Raw genomic sequence first — 15,879 nt, forward strand, 5'->3', positions numbered from 1 at the left:
AAACACAGGGATTAATACACTGGGGGAAATAAGCGACACCTGGAGGGGGTGGAGACCATCACAAGACAGGTGAAACAGATCAGGGTGTGACATTTTTCATGATCATGACATAACAAAGGTTGTTTTGTTGAGATCACGAGATAAACTCTATAAATAGGAATGGCCGTTTTGATGATAGATTGACAGTATGGCTGAGGCAACAGAGCCCACGGTGGATCAGCACATATGTTTTTTATTTTTATTGCTACACTAAGGGATTGTACTTTTCATGCTAACATCATACTTTCATTTGTGTTTGGAGTTCATTATGAGTTTCTAAATTGGTATTTTTAGCAAGCTAAATATCCCTTACCTTGAGCTAAGAGCTGGTGGGGGAGCTAAGTCCTCATGAGGCATTTAAGCCCTGACAGGCAACATTGTGCATGCAAGCAACAACGCAGCTTACTTGGCTAGTCTTGTGAGCTAGCAAGCGAGCTAGCAAGTTAGGCTAGGTAGTCTTATTAGCTCGATAGCTAGCGTGTTATCTATGCTGGTTTTTATTTTGCATGACTGATATATGTATAATTGTAAGGGACACTTCATGTTTTATGGATAACATTTACATTTACGGAGTGGGTAAGCGCCATTCCTGACAGGCTGATCAGTTTCAGTTTCAGCCTCAGGGCTTTATCAGATTCAATAGCAGCCTCAAAGGCTGATAAATCAGAATGCTGCCTTGTAGGCTGTCTGCAAGGAGCCTTACACATGAAACAGCCTACAAGACACCATCCGGATGTCCTGATTTATCAGCCTCTAAGGCTGTTATTGAATCTGATCCGCCTGCCAGGAATAGAGTTCACCCACTCTGGATTATATGCATCAGCCTATAAAGTGCTGACAGCTAATCTGCCTGCAAGGCGCTTTACTTGTTAAACAACCTAGAAGGCAGCAACCTGGCATCAGCCTCTGAGACTGAAATTTAATCTGATCAGCCTGCCCGGAATAGAGCTCACCCCCTGGATAAGATATGCATCTGCCTATAAATCACTTTGACAACTAATCTGCCTGCAAGCAGCCTTACCTATAAAACATCCTACAAGGCAGCATCCTGATTTAGGAGCCTCTGAGGTTGCTATTGAATATGATCAGTCTGTCAGGAATGGAGCTCTCCCCCTGTAGTATAAATATGATCCATAATAGCTAAGCTACAGCACTGTTTCGCTTGCACAAACGGGAATATGTTCTGGCATTTATCATATGGCATTGATGAGTTTATCACATCATTCACCAGCTTCTTTATATGAATCGACGATGTCGTCCCCACAGTGTCCGTACGTACATATCCCAACCAGAAGCCATGGATGACAGGCAACATCTGCACTGAGCTAAAGGCTAGCACTGCCACTTTCACTAATCCGTCTGCTTATAAGAAATCCTGCTATTCCGTCCGACGAATCGTCCAACAGGCAAAGTGTCAATACAGGACAAAGATCGAATCATACTACACAAACTCTGATGCTCGTCATATGTGGCAGGGCTTGCAAACTATCACGGATTACAAAAGGGAGCCCGGACGAGAGCTGCCCAGTGATGTGAGCCTACCAGATGAGCCAAATGCCCTCTATGCTTGCTTTCGAGGCAAACAACACTGAACCATCTGTGAGAGCACCAGCTGTTCCTGAAGACTGTATGATCATGCCCTCCATAGCCGATGTGAGTAAGACCTTTAATAAACAGGTTAACATTAACAAGGTGGATTACCAGGACACATACTCAGAGCATGAGCTGACCAGCTGGAAAGTGTCTTCACTGACATGTTTTACCTCTCCCTGACACAGTTTGTAATACCTACATGCTTCAAGCAAAACACCATAGTCCCTGTTTCCACGAAGACCAAGGTAACCTGTTTAAATGACTACTACCCCATAGCACTCACATCTGTAGCCATGAAATGCTTTGAAAGGCTGGTCATGGCTCACATCAACACAATCATCCCAGAAACCCTGGACCCACTCCAATTCGCATTCTGCCCCAACAGATCCACAGATGACACAATCTCTATTGCACTACACACTGCCCTTTCCCACATTAACAAAAGGACCACCTTTGGGAGAATGCTGTTCATTAACTACAGCTCAGTGTTCCACTTCATTATGCCCTCCAAGCTCATCATTTAGCTAAGGACACTGGGACCTCCCTCTGCATCTGGATCCTGGACTTCCTGACGGGCCACCCAGGTGGTGAGGGTAGGCAACAACACATCCGCCACTCTGACCCTCAACACAGTGGCCCCTCAGGGGTGAGTGCTCAGTCCCTTCCTGTACTCCCTATTGACCCACGACTACATGGCCGCGCACAAATCCAACACCATCATTAAGTTTGCCGATGACACGACGGTGGTAGGTCTGATCACCGATGACGATGAAAAACACTATAAAGAGGAGGTCAGAGACCAGGCAGTATGGTGCCAGGAAAACAACCTCTCCCTCAATGTGGGCAAGACAAAAGATCCTATCGTGGACTACAGGAAATGAGGGGCTGGACACGCACATTTACATCGATGGGGCTGTAGTGGACTGGGTTGACAGCTTCAAGATCCTTGGTGTCTGCATCACTAAGGACCGATGATGATCCAAACACACAAACACAATCGTGAAGAGGGGACAAAAATGCCTCTTCCCCCTCAGGAGGCTGAAAAGATTTGGCATGGGCCATCACATCCACAAAAAGTTATACAGCTGCACTATTGAGAGCATCTTGACTGGCTTGGTATGGCAACTAATCGACATCCGATGCAAGGCAGAGGGTAGTGCATGCGGCCCAGGACTATACTATACTATTCTATACTATACTATAAAGTGAATTACTCAGTGGTGAATATTCTGAAAGACATTCCAGTTGTTCATCAGGAGAACCAGAGCAGACCGAGAATTTCAAGATGTCCACACTATGACACCATTCCATGACTGAAAATACAAGGTGTTTTACAATCGGAGATCTTTTGAATCTTTTTCTTATTTAATTTATTTATACAGTTGAAGTCGGAAGTTTACATACACTCAGGTTGGAGTCATGAAAACTTGTTTTTCAACCACTCCACGAATGTCTTGTTAACAAACTATAGTTTTGGCAAGTCGGTTAGGACACTTTGTGCATGAGACAAGTATTTTTGTTGTTGTTTACAGACAGATTATTTCACTTATAATTCACTGTATCACAATTCCATTGGGTCAGAAGTTTACATACACTAAGTTGATTGTGCCTTTAAGCTGCTTGGACAATTCCAGAAAATTATATCATGGCTTCGGAAGCTTCTGATATGCTAATTTACATCATTTGAGTCAACTGGAGGAGTACCTGTGGATGTATTTCAAGGCCTACCTTCAAACTCAGTGCCTCTTTGATTGACATCATGGGAAAATCAAAAGAAATCAGGCAAGACCTCAGAAAAGAAATTGTAGACCTCGACAAGTCTGGTTCATCCTTGGGAGCAATTTCCAAACGCCTGAAGGTACCACGTTCATCTGTACAAACAATAGTATGCAAGTATAAACACCATGGGACCACGCAGCCTTCATACCGCTCAGGAAGGAGACGCGTTCTGTCTCCTAGAAATTAACGTACTTTGGTGCGGAAAGTGCAAATCAATACCAGAACAACAGCAAAGGACCTTGTGAAGATGCTGGAGGAAACAGGTACAAAAGCATCTATAGCCACAGTAAAATGAGGCTTGCAAGCTGAAGAACACCATCCCAACAGTGAAGCACAGGGGTGGCAGCATCATGTTATGGGGTTGCTTTGCTGCAGGAGGGACTGGTGCACTTCACAAAATAGATGGCATCATGAGGTAGGAGGTAGGAAAATTGTGTTGCTATATTGAAGCAACATCTCAAGACATCAGTCGCAAATGGGTCTTCCATATGGACAATGACCCCAAGCATACTTCCAAAGTTGTGGCAAAATGGCTTAAGGACAACAAAGTCAAGGTATTGGAGTGGCTATCACAAAGCCCTGACCTCAATCCAATAGAAAATATGTGAGCAGAACTGAAAAAGCATGTGTGAGCAAGGAGGCATACAAACCTGACTCAGTTACACCTGCTCTGTCAGGAAGAATGGGCCAGATTTCACCCATTTATTGTTGGAAGCTTGTGGAAGGCTACACAAAATGTTTGACCCAAGTTAAACAATTTAAAGGCAATGCTATCAAATACTAATTGAGTGTATAAACTTCTGACACACTGGGAATGTGATGAAAGAAATAAAAGCTGAAATAAATCATTCTCTCTACTATTATTCTGACATTTCACATTCTTAAAATAAAGTGGTGATCCTAACTGACCTAAGACAGGGAATTTGTACTAGGATTACATGTCAGTAATTGTGAAAAACTGAGTTGAAATGTATTTGGCGAAGGTGTATGGAAACTTCCGACTTCAGCTGTTTTTATTTCTTAGGGGGTAGATCAGCTTTAATATTGCAGATAGATTGTAGCTTCCATCAATGTAATTGTCTGCATCATTTCCAATCCTCCATATATCTTTATATATATATATATATATATATATATATATATATATATATATATATATATATATACAGTGCCTTGCGAAAGTATTCGGCCCCCTTGAACTTTGCGACCTTTTGCCACATTTCAGGCTTCAAACATAAAGATATAAAACTGTATTTTTTTGTGACGAATCAACAACAAGTGGGACACAATCATGAAGTGGAACGACATTTATTGGATATTTCAAACTTTTTTTAACAAATCAAAAACTGAAAAATTGGGCGTGCAAAATTATTCAGCCCCCTTAAGTTAATACTTTGTAGCGCCACCTTTTGCTGCGATTACAGCTGTAAGTCGCTTGGGGTATGTCTCTATCAGTTTTGCACATTGAGAGACTGACATTTTTTCCCATTCCTCCTTGCAAAACAGCTCGAGCTCAGTGAGGTTGGATGGAGAGCATTTGTGAACAGCAGTTTTCAGTTCTTTCCACAGATTCTCGATTGGATTCAGGTCTGGACTTTGACTTGGCCATTCTAACACCTGGATATGTTTATTTTTGAACCATTCCATTGTAGATTTTGCTTTATGTTTTGGATCATTGTCTTGTTGGAAGACAAATCTCCGTCCCAGTCTCAGGTCTTTTGCAGACTCCATCAGGTTTTCTTCTTCTTTATTTGGCTCCATCCATCTTCCCATCAATTTTAACCATCTTCCCTGTCCCTGCTGAAGAAAAGCAGGCCCAAACCATGATGCTGCCACCACCATGTTTGACAGTGGGGATGGTGTGTTCAGCTGTGTTGCTTTTACGCCAAACATAACGTTTTGCATTGTTGCCAAAAAGTTCAATTTTGGTTTCATCTGACCAGAGCACATTCTTCCACATGTTTGGTGTATCTCCCAGGTGGCTTGTGGCAAACTTTAAACGACACTTTTTATGGATATCTTTAAGAAATGGCTTTCTTCTTGCCACTCTTCCATAAAGGCCAGATTTGTGCAATATACGACTGATTGTTGTCCTATGGGCAGAGTCTCCCACCTCAGCTGTAGATCTCTGCAGTTCATCCAGAGTGATCATGGGCCTCTTGGCTGCATCTCTGATCAGTCTTCTCCTTGTATGAGCTGAAAGTTTAGAGGGACGGCCAGGTCTTGGTAGATTTGCAGTGGTCTGATACTCCTTCCATTTCAATATTATCGTTTGCACAGTGCTCCTTGGGATGTTTAAAGCTTGGGAAATATTTTTGTATCCAAATCCGGCTTTAAACTTCTTCACAACAGTATCTCGGACCTGCCTGGTGTGTTCCTTGTTCTTCATGATGCTCTCTGCGCTTTTAACAGACCTCTGAGACTATCACAGTGCAGGTGCATTCATACGGAGACTTGATTACACACAGGTGGATTGTATTTATCATCATTAGTCATTTAGGTCAACATTGGATCATTCAGAGATCCTCACTGAACTTCTGGAGAGAGTTTGCTGCACTGAAAGTAAAGGGGCTGAATAATTTTGCACGCCCAATTTTTCAGTTTTTGATTTGTTAAAAAAGTTTGAAATATCCAATAAATATCGTTCCACTTCATGATTGTGTCCCACTTGTTGTTGATTCTTCATAAAAAAATACAGTTTTATATCTTTTTGTTTGAAGCCTGAAATGTGGCAAAAGGTCGCAAAGTTCAAGGGGGCCGAATACTTTCGCAAGGCACTGTATATATCGCCTAATTGGAGTAAACTAATGGACAACAACACTTAAGTTTCTACTTCCAGTTCATACATGCTATATACATTTTACAGACACACTGTATTTTACATAGTTCTCTTTTGTTTGTTTTTAAACCCTATAAAATAAAATTGCATTTGTCACATGTTCCGAATACAACAGTTGTAGACCTTACCGTGACATGCTTACTTACAAGCCCTTATCCAACAATGCAGTTCAAGAAATAAAGTTAAGAAAATATTTATTAAATAAACTTAAGTAATGATAAAAAAGAAGAAACACAATAAAATAAGAGTAACGAGGCTGTATACAGGGGTTACTGGTACCGAGTCAATGTGCGGGGGTACAGTTGAGTTGAGGTCATTTGTACATGTAGGTAGAGGGGTAAAGAGAGTATGCCTAGATAATAAACAGCGAGTAGCAGCAGTGTTAAAAAAAAGGGTTGGGGGGTCATTGGAAATAATCCGGGTGGCCAATTGATTAATTGTTCAGCATCCTTATGGCTTGGGGGTAGAAACTGTTAAGGAGCCTTTTGGTCCTAGACTTGGCGCTACGGTACCGCTTGCCGTGCAGTAGCAGAGAAAACCGTCTATGACTTGGGTGACTGGAGTCTTTGACAATTTCTTGGGTCTTCCTCTGACACCGCCTAGTAGATAGGTCCTGGGTGGCAGGAAGCTTGGCCCCAGTGATATACTGGGCCGTATGCTCTGCCCTCTGTAGCGCTTTACGGTCAGATGCCGAGCAGTTGCCATACCAGGCGGTGATGCAACCAGTCAGGATGTTCTCGATGGTGCAGCAGTATAACGTTTTTGAGGATCTGGGGACCCATGCCAAATCTTGTCAGTCTCCTGAGGGGGAGAAGTTGTCCAATCAATTGAATTTACCACAGGTGGACTCCAATCTAGTTGTAGAAACAACTCAAGCATGATCCATGGAAACAGGATGCACCTGAGCTAAATTTTGAGTCTCATAGCAAAGGGTGCTATGGGCACGTCATTCAGGCGGCAATGGAGAACAAAAGGGGTCTAGCCCTAAGAAGTTATGTAAATAAGGTATTTCCGTTTCAATTTTTTATACATTTGCAAAATGTATTTAAAACAATGTGTTTTCGCTTTGTCATTATGGGGTTTTGTGTGTATGAAGAAAAAACATATATTTAATCCATTTTAGAATCAGGCTGTGACATAACAAGTTAAATCTAGACTTGGTTTCCTCTATCGTAATCACTCCTCTTTCACCCCAGCTGCCAAACTAACCCTGATTCAGATGACTACCCATGCTAGATTACGGAGACGTAATTTATAGATCGGCAGGTAAGGGTGCTCTAGAGCAGCCAGATGTTCTTTACCCTTCGGCCATCAGATTTGACACCAATGCTCCTTATAGGACACATCCCTGCACTCTATACTACTCTGTATACTGGGCATCTCTGTATACCCGTTGCAAGACCCACTGGTTGATGCTTATTTATAAAACCCTCTTAGGCCTCACTATCTGAGATATCTACTGCGGCCCTCATCCACCACAACCGTTCTGCCAGTCACATTCTGTTAAAGGTCCCCAAAGCACACCCATCTCTGGGTCGCTCGTCTTTTCAGTTCGCTGCAGCTAACGACTGGAACGAGCTGCACAAACACTCAAACGGGACAGTTTTATCTCAATCTCTTCATTCAAAGACTCAATCATGGACACTCTTACTGACAGTTGTGGCTGCTTTGCATGATGTAATGTTGTCTCTACCTTCTTGCCCTTTGTGCTGTTGTCTGTGCCCAATAATGTTTGTACATGTTTTGTGCTGCTACCATGTTGTGCTGCTGCCATGTTGTTGTCATGTTGTGTTGCTACCATGATGTGTTGTCATGTGTTGCTGCCTAGCCATGTTGTTGTCTTAGGTCTCTCTTTATGTAGTGGTGTGTTGTCTCTCTTGTCGTGATGTGTCTTTTGTCCTATATTTTTTTTCTTAATTTTAAAAATATTAAAAAATATATGTATATTTTTTAATCCCAGCCCACGTCCCCGCAGAAGGCCTTTTGCCTTTTGGTAGGCCATCATTGTAAATAAGAATTTGTTATTAACTGACTTGCCTAGTTAATTAAAGGTTAAATAAAATAAATAAATAAAAACATGATTACCATTTAAGGTCAGTGAAGTCACAGTTTTACTGAGGACATTCCCCAGATTTCACACATACTTGACGTCAATGACAGAGGTGGAAGGGAGTAGAGTTTAAAATCTATGTGTACTATTTTTTCTACGTGGCTCGTTGGTCTAGGGGTATGATTCTCGCTTTGGGTGCGAGAGGTCCCGGGTTCAAATCCCGGACGAGCCCACCTTTTGACGAAATAAATTGCCTTTATTCAGTTTGTGAACATGTCGAGCCAATGAAAACGGGGAGAAGTTTAAATATGAGGTGGGATTTTTTTCAGTCCGGTTTGTTGGTGGCAAAGGACTGTGTCCAGGCACTCCACGTTGCGTCGTGCAAAGAACAGCCCTTGGCCGTAGTATATTGGCCAAATACTACACCTCCTCGGGAATGATTGCTTAAACATAGTATTATAAGGACTGTCAACAACAGGCAAGGCTACTTTATAAATTCTCTTATCTGTCAACCGCTGTGAAAATTCGATGCTTTTTTTACCTGTAACACTATAGTCATGCATAGTCCTCAATTTCCACAATACAAACGATAACAGGCAAGTCTACAGTTCTTCATAAACATGTCAGTCACAAAGGTTTTGTTTGCAAATCCTGACAATGTATGTAAAACTTCCAAAACAGTGTTTGTGACTACCACCAGAGGGCAGTCTAACAGTAGAATTGTACTCAGAAAAAACTTGCCACATCACACACTGGAAATTGACACAGACCTATGAGGAGGAGGAAGAGACGAAACTTTAACTGTAGGACAAGAATTTCGTTGATGGCTCGTTGGTCTAGGGGTATGATTCTCGCTTAGGGTGCGAGAGGTCCCGGGTTCAAATCCCGGACGAGCCCAGCTTTTGGTGGAAAAGGTTGCTTGTATTTAGGGTTAATGTGGTTATTTTAGTAATTGAAAAGTCACGGATAAAGTGGTGAGAAATATTGTAACAATAGGAAAATGGTAGCCTGTAAAGAAATAAACTACAACTACACTATACTATATTCAAGTTGTAAAATAATTAGTATTCGACTTTCTATTTATAGTATTTTATGAATAGATAAGACAGCATTAGAAGAAAGGATAATTAGCTAAATACTAAATATATGGAAGTGGAACACAACATGGTAGGGATAAAAACACAGCAAACAGAGGACATAGAAGGCACAGTATGTGCGGGTGTATAGTGATGTAAGGTGGGGTGTGTATTTTTGTGTTTGGAAAAAGTGTGGAGTTAAGTGAGTGAAAAAGGAAAATGGTTGCAAATCCCAGAGCCCATGAGTGTCTGCGAGCAGGGGTTTTGAGAGTGAGCTTTGAATTTTGTGTTGGGGTTTTGAGAGTGAGCTTTGAATTTTGTGTTGGGGTTTTGAGAGTGAGCTTTGAATTTTGTGTTGGGGTTTTGAGAGTGAGCTTTCAATTTTGTGTTGGGGTTTTGAGAGTGAGCTTTCAATTTTGTGTTGGGGTTTTGAGAGTGAGCTTTCAATTTTGTGTTGGGGTTTTGAGAGTGAGCTTTCAATTTTGTGTTGGGGTTTTGAGAGTGAGCTTTCAATTTTGTGTTGGGGTTTTGAGAGTGAGCTTTCAATTTTGTGTTGGGGTTTTGAGAGTGAGCTTTCAATTTTGTGTTGGGGTTTTGAGAGTGAGCTTTCAATTTTGTGTTGGGGTTTTGAGAGTGAGCTTTCAATTTTGTGTTGGGGTTTTGAGAGTGAGCTTTCAATTTTGTGTTGGGGTTTTGAGAGTGAGCTTTCAATTTTGTGTTGGGGTTTTGAGAGTGAGCTTTCAATTTTGTGTTGGGGTTTTGAGAGTGAGCTTTCAATTTTGTGTTGGGGTTTTGAGAGTGAGCTTTCAATTTTGTGTTGGGGTTTTGAGAGTGAGCTTTCAATTTTGTGTTGGGGTTTTGAGAGTGAGCTTTCAATTTTGTGTTGGGGTTTTGAGAGTGAGCTTTCAATTTTGTGTTGGGGTTTTGAGAGTGAGCTTTCAATTTTGTGTTGGGGTTTTGAGAGTGAGCTTTCAATTTTGTGTTGGGGTTTTGAGAGTGAGCTTTCAATTTTGTGTTGGGGTTTTGAGAGTGAGCTTTCAATTTTGTGTTGGGGTTTTGAGAGTGAGCTTTCAATTTTGTGTTGGGGTTTTGAGAGTGAGCTTTCAATTTTGTGTTGGGGTTTTGAGAGTGAGCTTTCAATTTTGTGTTGGGGTTTTGAGAGTGAGCTTTCAATGTTGTGTTGGGGTTTTGAGAGTGAGCTTTCAATTTTGTGTTGGGGTTTTGAGAGTGAGCTTTCAATTTTGTGTTGGGGTTTTGAGAGTGAGCTTTCAATTTTGTGTTGGGGTTTTGAGAGTGAGCTTTCAATTTTGTGTTGGGGTTTTGAGAGTGAGCTTTCAATTTTGTGTTGAGGTTTTGAGAGAGAGCTTTCAATTTTGTGATATGGGATATCCATTTTACACCCCACCTGAGCGACCCATACACTAAGGAGAAGGCTTTATCTGTTTTCTGGGCCTACTGTAAGTAGCCTATACACAGCCAAAACAGAAAGATAAATGTGGTCAGAGAGCCACTAAAGCAGAATCGTCCACACAAGATACTGAGCCTGCCTGGCAAGGTTGGTCCTACAAAGCCAAAGCCCCCTGATGGGTGAGCACAATATACAAGGAATTTCTCAATGCTGCTAATGAGAACCTTGACGACCTTGTACCTAAACCACCCGAGCCACTGCCTGTTCACCCCGCTATCATCCATAAGGCGAGGTCAGTACAGGTGCATCAAAGCAGGGACCGAGAGACTGACAAACAGCTTCTATCTCAAGGCCATCAGACTGTTAAACAGACACCACTAACATTGAGTGGCTGCTGCCAACATACTGACTCAACTCCAGCCACTTTAATAATGGAAAAATGTACAGTGCCTTGCGAAAGTATTCGGCCCCCTTGAACTTTGCGACCTTTTGCCACATTTCAGGCTTCAAACATAAAGATATAAAACTGTATTTTTTTGTGAAGAATCAACAACAAGTGGGACACAATCATGAAGTGGAACGACATTTATTGGATATTTCAAACTTTTTTAACAAATCAAAAACTGTAAAATTGGGTGTGCAAAATTATTCAGCCCCTTTACTTTCAGTGCAGCAAACTCTCTCCAGAAGTTCAGTGAGGATCTCTGAACGATCCAATGTTGACCTAAATGACTAATGATGATAAATACAATCCACCTGTGTGTAATCAAGTCTCCGTATAAATGCACCTGCACTGTGATAGTCTCAGAGGTCCGTTAAAAGCGCAGAGAGCATCATGAAGAACAAGGAACACACCAGGCAGGTCTGAGATACTGTTGTGAAGAAGTTTAAAGCCGGATTTGGATACAAAAAGATTTCCCAAGCTTTAAACATCCCAAGGAGCACTGTGCAAGCAATAATATTGAAATGGAAGGAGTATCAGACCACTGCAAATCTAACAAGACCTGGCCGTCCCTCTAAACTTTCAGCTCATACAAGGAGAAGACTGATCAGAGATGCAGCCAAGAGGCCCATGATCACTCTGGATGAACTGCAGAGATCTACAGCTGAGGTGGGAGACTCTGTCCATAGGACAACAATCAGTCGTATATTGCACAAATCTGGCCTTTATGGAAGAGTGGCAAGAAAGCCATTTCTTAAAGATATCCATAAAAAGTGTAGTTTCAAGTTTGCCACAAGCCACCTGGGAGACACACCAAACATGTGGAAGAAGGTGCTCTGGTCAGATGAAACCAAAATTGAACTTTTTGGCAACAATGCAAAACGTTATGTTTGGCGTAAAAGCAACACAGCTGAACACACCATCCCCACTGTCAAACATGGTGGTGGCAGCATCATGGTTTGGGCCTGCTTTTCTTCAGCAGGGACAGGGAAGATGGTTAAAATTGATGGGAAGATGGATGGAGCCAAATACAGGACCATTCTGGAAGAAAACCTGATGGAGTCTGCAAAAGACCTGAGACTGGGACGGAGATTTGTCTTCCAACAAGACAATGATCCAAAACATAAAGCAAAATCTACAATGGAATGGTTCAAAAATAAACATATCCAGGTGTTAGAATGGCCAAGTCAAAGTCCAGACCTCAATCCAATCGAGAATCTGTGGAAAGAACTGAAAACTGCTGTTCACAAATGCTCTCCATCCAACCTCACTGAGCTCGAGCTGTTTTGCAAGGAGGAATGGGAAAAAATGTCAGTCTCTCGATGTGCAAAACTGATAGACATACCCCAAGCGACTTACAGCTGTAATCGCAGCAAAAGGTGGCGCTACAAAGTATTAACTTAAGGGGGCTGAATAATTTTGCACGCCCAATTTTACAGTTTTTGATTTGTTAAAAAAGTTTGAAATATCCAATAAATGTCGTTCCACTTCATGATTGTGTCCCACTTTTTGTTGATTCTTCACAAAAAATACAGTTTTATATCTTTATGTTTGAAGCCTGAAATGTGGCAAAAGGTCGCAAAGTTCAAGGGGGCCGAATACTTTCGCAAGGCACTGTATGTAAAAAATGTATCACTAGCCACTTTAAACAATGCCACTTAATATAATGTTTACATACCCTACATTTCTCATCTCATATGTTTATACTGTACCCTATACCATCTACTGCATCTTGCCATCTTTATGTAATACATGTATCACTAGCCACTATAAACAATGCCACTTTTATGTTTACATACCCTACATTACTCATCTCATATGTATATACTGTACTTGATACCATCTACTGCATCTTGCCTATGCCGTTCTGTACCATCACTCATTCATATATCTTTATGTACATATTCTTCATCCCTTTACACTTGTGTGTATAAGGTAGTTGTTGTGAAATTGTTAGGTTAAATTACTCGTTGGTTATTACTGCTTTGTCGAAACTAGAAGCACAAGCATTTCGTTAAACTCGCATGTGTGTGTGACAAATCAAATTTGATTTGATGAAATCTTGATAAGATTGGCCTGACTGAAACATGGCTTAAGCCAGATTAATTTACTGTGTTAAATGAGGCCTCACCTCCTGGTTACACTAGTGACCATATCCCCCGTGCATCCCGCAAAGGCGGAGGTGTTGCTAACATTCACGATAGCAAATTTAAATTTACAAAAAAAAAAATGCAGTTTTCGTCTTTTGAGCTTCTAGTCATGACATCTATGCAGCCTACTCAATCACTTTATATAGCTACTGTTTACAGGCCTCCTTGGACATACACAGCGTTCCTCATTGAGTTCCCTGAATTCCTATCGGACCTTGTAGTCATAGCAGATAATATTCTAATTTTTGGTGACTTTAATATTCACATGGAAAAGTCCACAGACCCACTCCAAAAGGCTTTCGGAGCCATCATCGACTCAGTGGGTTTTGTCCAACATGTCTCTGGACCTACTCACTGTCACAGTCATACTCTGGACCTAGTTTTGTCCCATGGAATAAATGTTGTGGATCTTAATGTTTTTCCTCAAAATCCTGGACTTTCGGACCACCATTTTATTATGTTTGCAATTGCAACAAATAATCTGCTCAGACCCCAACCAAGGAGCATCAAAAGTCGTGCTATAAATTCACAGACAACACAAAGATTCCTTGATGCCCTTCCAGACTCCCTCTGCCTACCCAAGGACGTCAGAGGACAAAATCAGTTAACCATATAACTGAGGAAATCAATTTAACCTTGCGCAATACCCTAGATGCAGTTGCACCCCTAAAAACATTTCTCATAAGAAACTAGCTCTCTGGTATACAGAAAATACCCGAGCTCTGAAGCAAGCTTCCAGAAAATTGGAACGGAAATGGCGCCACACCACACTGGAAGTCTTCAGACTAGCTTAGAAAGACAGTACCGTGTAGTATCGAAGAGCCCTTACTGCTGCTCGATTGTCCTATTTTTCCAACTTAATTGTGGAAAATAAGAACAATCCGAAATTTATTTTTGATACTGTCGCAAGGGGTGTCCTTGTCTCATCGCGCACCAGCGACTCCTGTGGCGGGCTGGGCGCAGTGTACGCTAGCCAAGGTGGCCAGGTGCACAGTGTTTCCTCCGGCGCATTGGTGCGGCTGGCTTCCGGGTTGGATGTGCGCTGTGTTAAAGAAGCAGCGGCTTGGTTGGTTGTGTATCGGAGGACGCATGACTTTCAACCTTCGTCTCTCCCGAGCCCGTACGGGAGTTGTAGCGATGAGACAAGATAGTAGCTACTACAACAATTGGATACTATGAAATTGGGGAGAAAAAGGGGTAAAAAAAAAAAAAAAAAAGCAGCATTCCCCAAGTGAGGATGGCTTTCACTTCAGCAGTAATAAATTCATGAACTTCTTTGAGGAAAAGATCATGATTATTAGAAAGCAAATTACGGACTCCTCATTATATCTAGGTATTCATTCAAAGCTCAGTCCTGAGTCTGCACAACTCTGCCAGGACCAAGGATCAAGAGAGACACTCAAGTGTTTAATCTCTTGACACAAAGATGAAAATAATCATGGCCATTAACCCTTCAAGCTGCATACTGGACCCTAAACTAATGAAAGAGCTGCTTCCTGTGCTTGGCCCTCCTATGCTGAACATAATAAACGGCTCTCCGGATGTGTACCAAACTCACTAAAAGTGGCAGTAATAAAGCCTCTCTTGAAAAAGCCAAACCTTGACCCAGAAAATAAAACTATCGGCCTATATCGAATCTTCCATTCCTCTCAAAAATTGTAGAGAACGCTGTTGCGCAGGAACTCACTGCCTTCCTGAAGACAAACAATGTATACAAAATGCTTCAGTCTGGTTTTAGACACCATCATAGCACTGAGACTGCACTTGTGAAGGTGGTAAATTACCTTTTAATGGCATCAGACCGAGGCTCTGCATCTGTCCTCGTGCTCCTAGACCTTAGTGCTGCTTTTGATACCATTGATCACCACATTCTTTTGGAGAGATTGGAAACCCAAATTGGTCTACACGGACAAGTTCTGGCCTGGTTTAGATCCTATCTGGCGGGAAAATATATCAGTTTGTCTCTGTGAATGGCTTGTTCTCTGACAAATCAACTGCACATTTCAGTGTTCCTCAAGGTTCCGTTTTAGGACCACTATTGTTTTCAATATATATTTTACCTCTTGGGGATGTCATTTGAAAACATAATGTTAACTTTCACTGCTATGCGGATGACACACAGCTGTACATTTCAATGAAACATGGTGAAGCCCCAAAATTGCCCTCGCTAGAAGCCTGTGTTTCAGATATAAGGAAGTGAATGGCTGCAAACTTTCTACTTATAAACTCGGACAAAACAGAGATGCTTGTTCTAGGTCCCAAGAAACACAGAGATCTTCTGTTGAATCTGACAATTAATGTTAATGGTGGTACAGTCGTCTCAAATAAAACTGTGAAGGACCTCGGTGTTACTCTGGACCCTGATCTCTCTTTTGAGGAAAATATCAAGACTGTTTCAAGGACAGCTTTTTTTCCATCTACGTAACATTGCAAAAATCAGAAACTTTCTGTCCAAAAATGATGCAGAAAAATTCATCTATGACAACCAACCATCTATGATTTT

General features: G+C 41.6%; 2 non-coding genes across 2 annotated transcripts; both read left to right on the plus strand.

Annotated features, from left to right (window-relative positions):
- The first annotated feature begins 8,460 nt into the window (after nt 1–8,460).
- Nucleotides 8,461–8,532, plus strand: trnap-ugg (transfer RNA proline (anticodon UGG)). Its single transcript has one exon. It is a non-coding gene; the product is annotated as a tRNA-Pro (tRNA).
- A 593-nt stretch (nt 8,533–9,125) lies between these two features.
- Nucleotides 9,126–9,197, plus strand: trnap-agg (transfer RNA proline (anticodon AGG)). The gene has a single exon. It is a non-coding gene; the product is annotated as a tRNA-Pro (tRNA).
- Nucleotides 9,198–15,879: the final 6,682 nt, after the last annotated feature.

This window comes from Oncorhynchus mykiss, chromosome 1 (genome assembly GCF_057628025.1).
Source record: "Oncorhynchus mykiss isolate SJ-2025 chromosome 1, ASM5762802v1, whole genome shotgun sequence".
Classification (NCBI taxonomy): domain Eukaryota; kingdom Metazoa; phylum Chordata; class Actinopteri; order Salmoniformes; family Salmonidae; genus Oncorhynchus; species Oncorhynchus mykiss.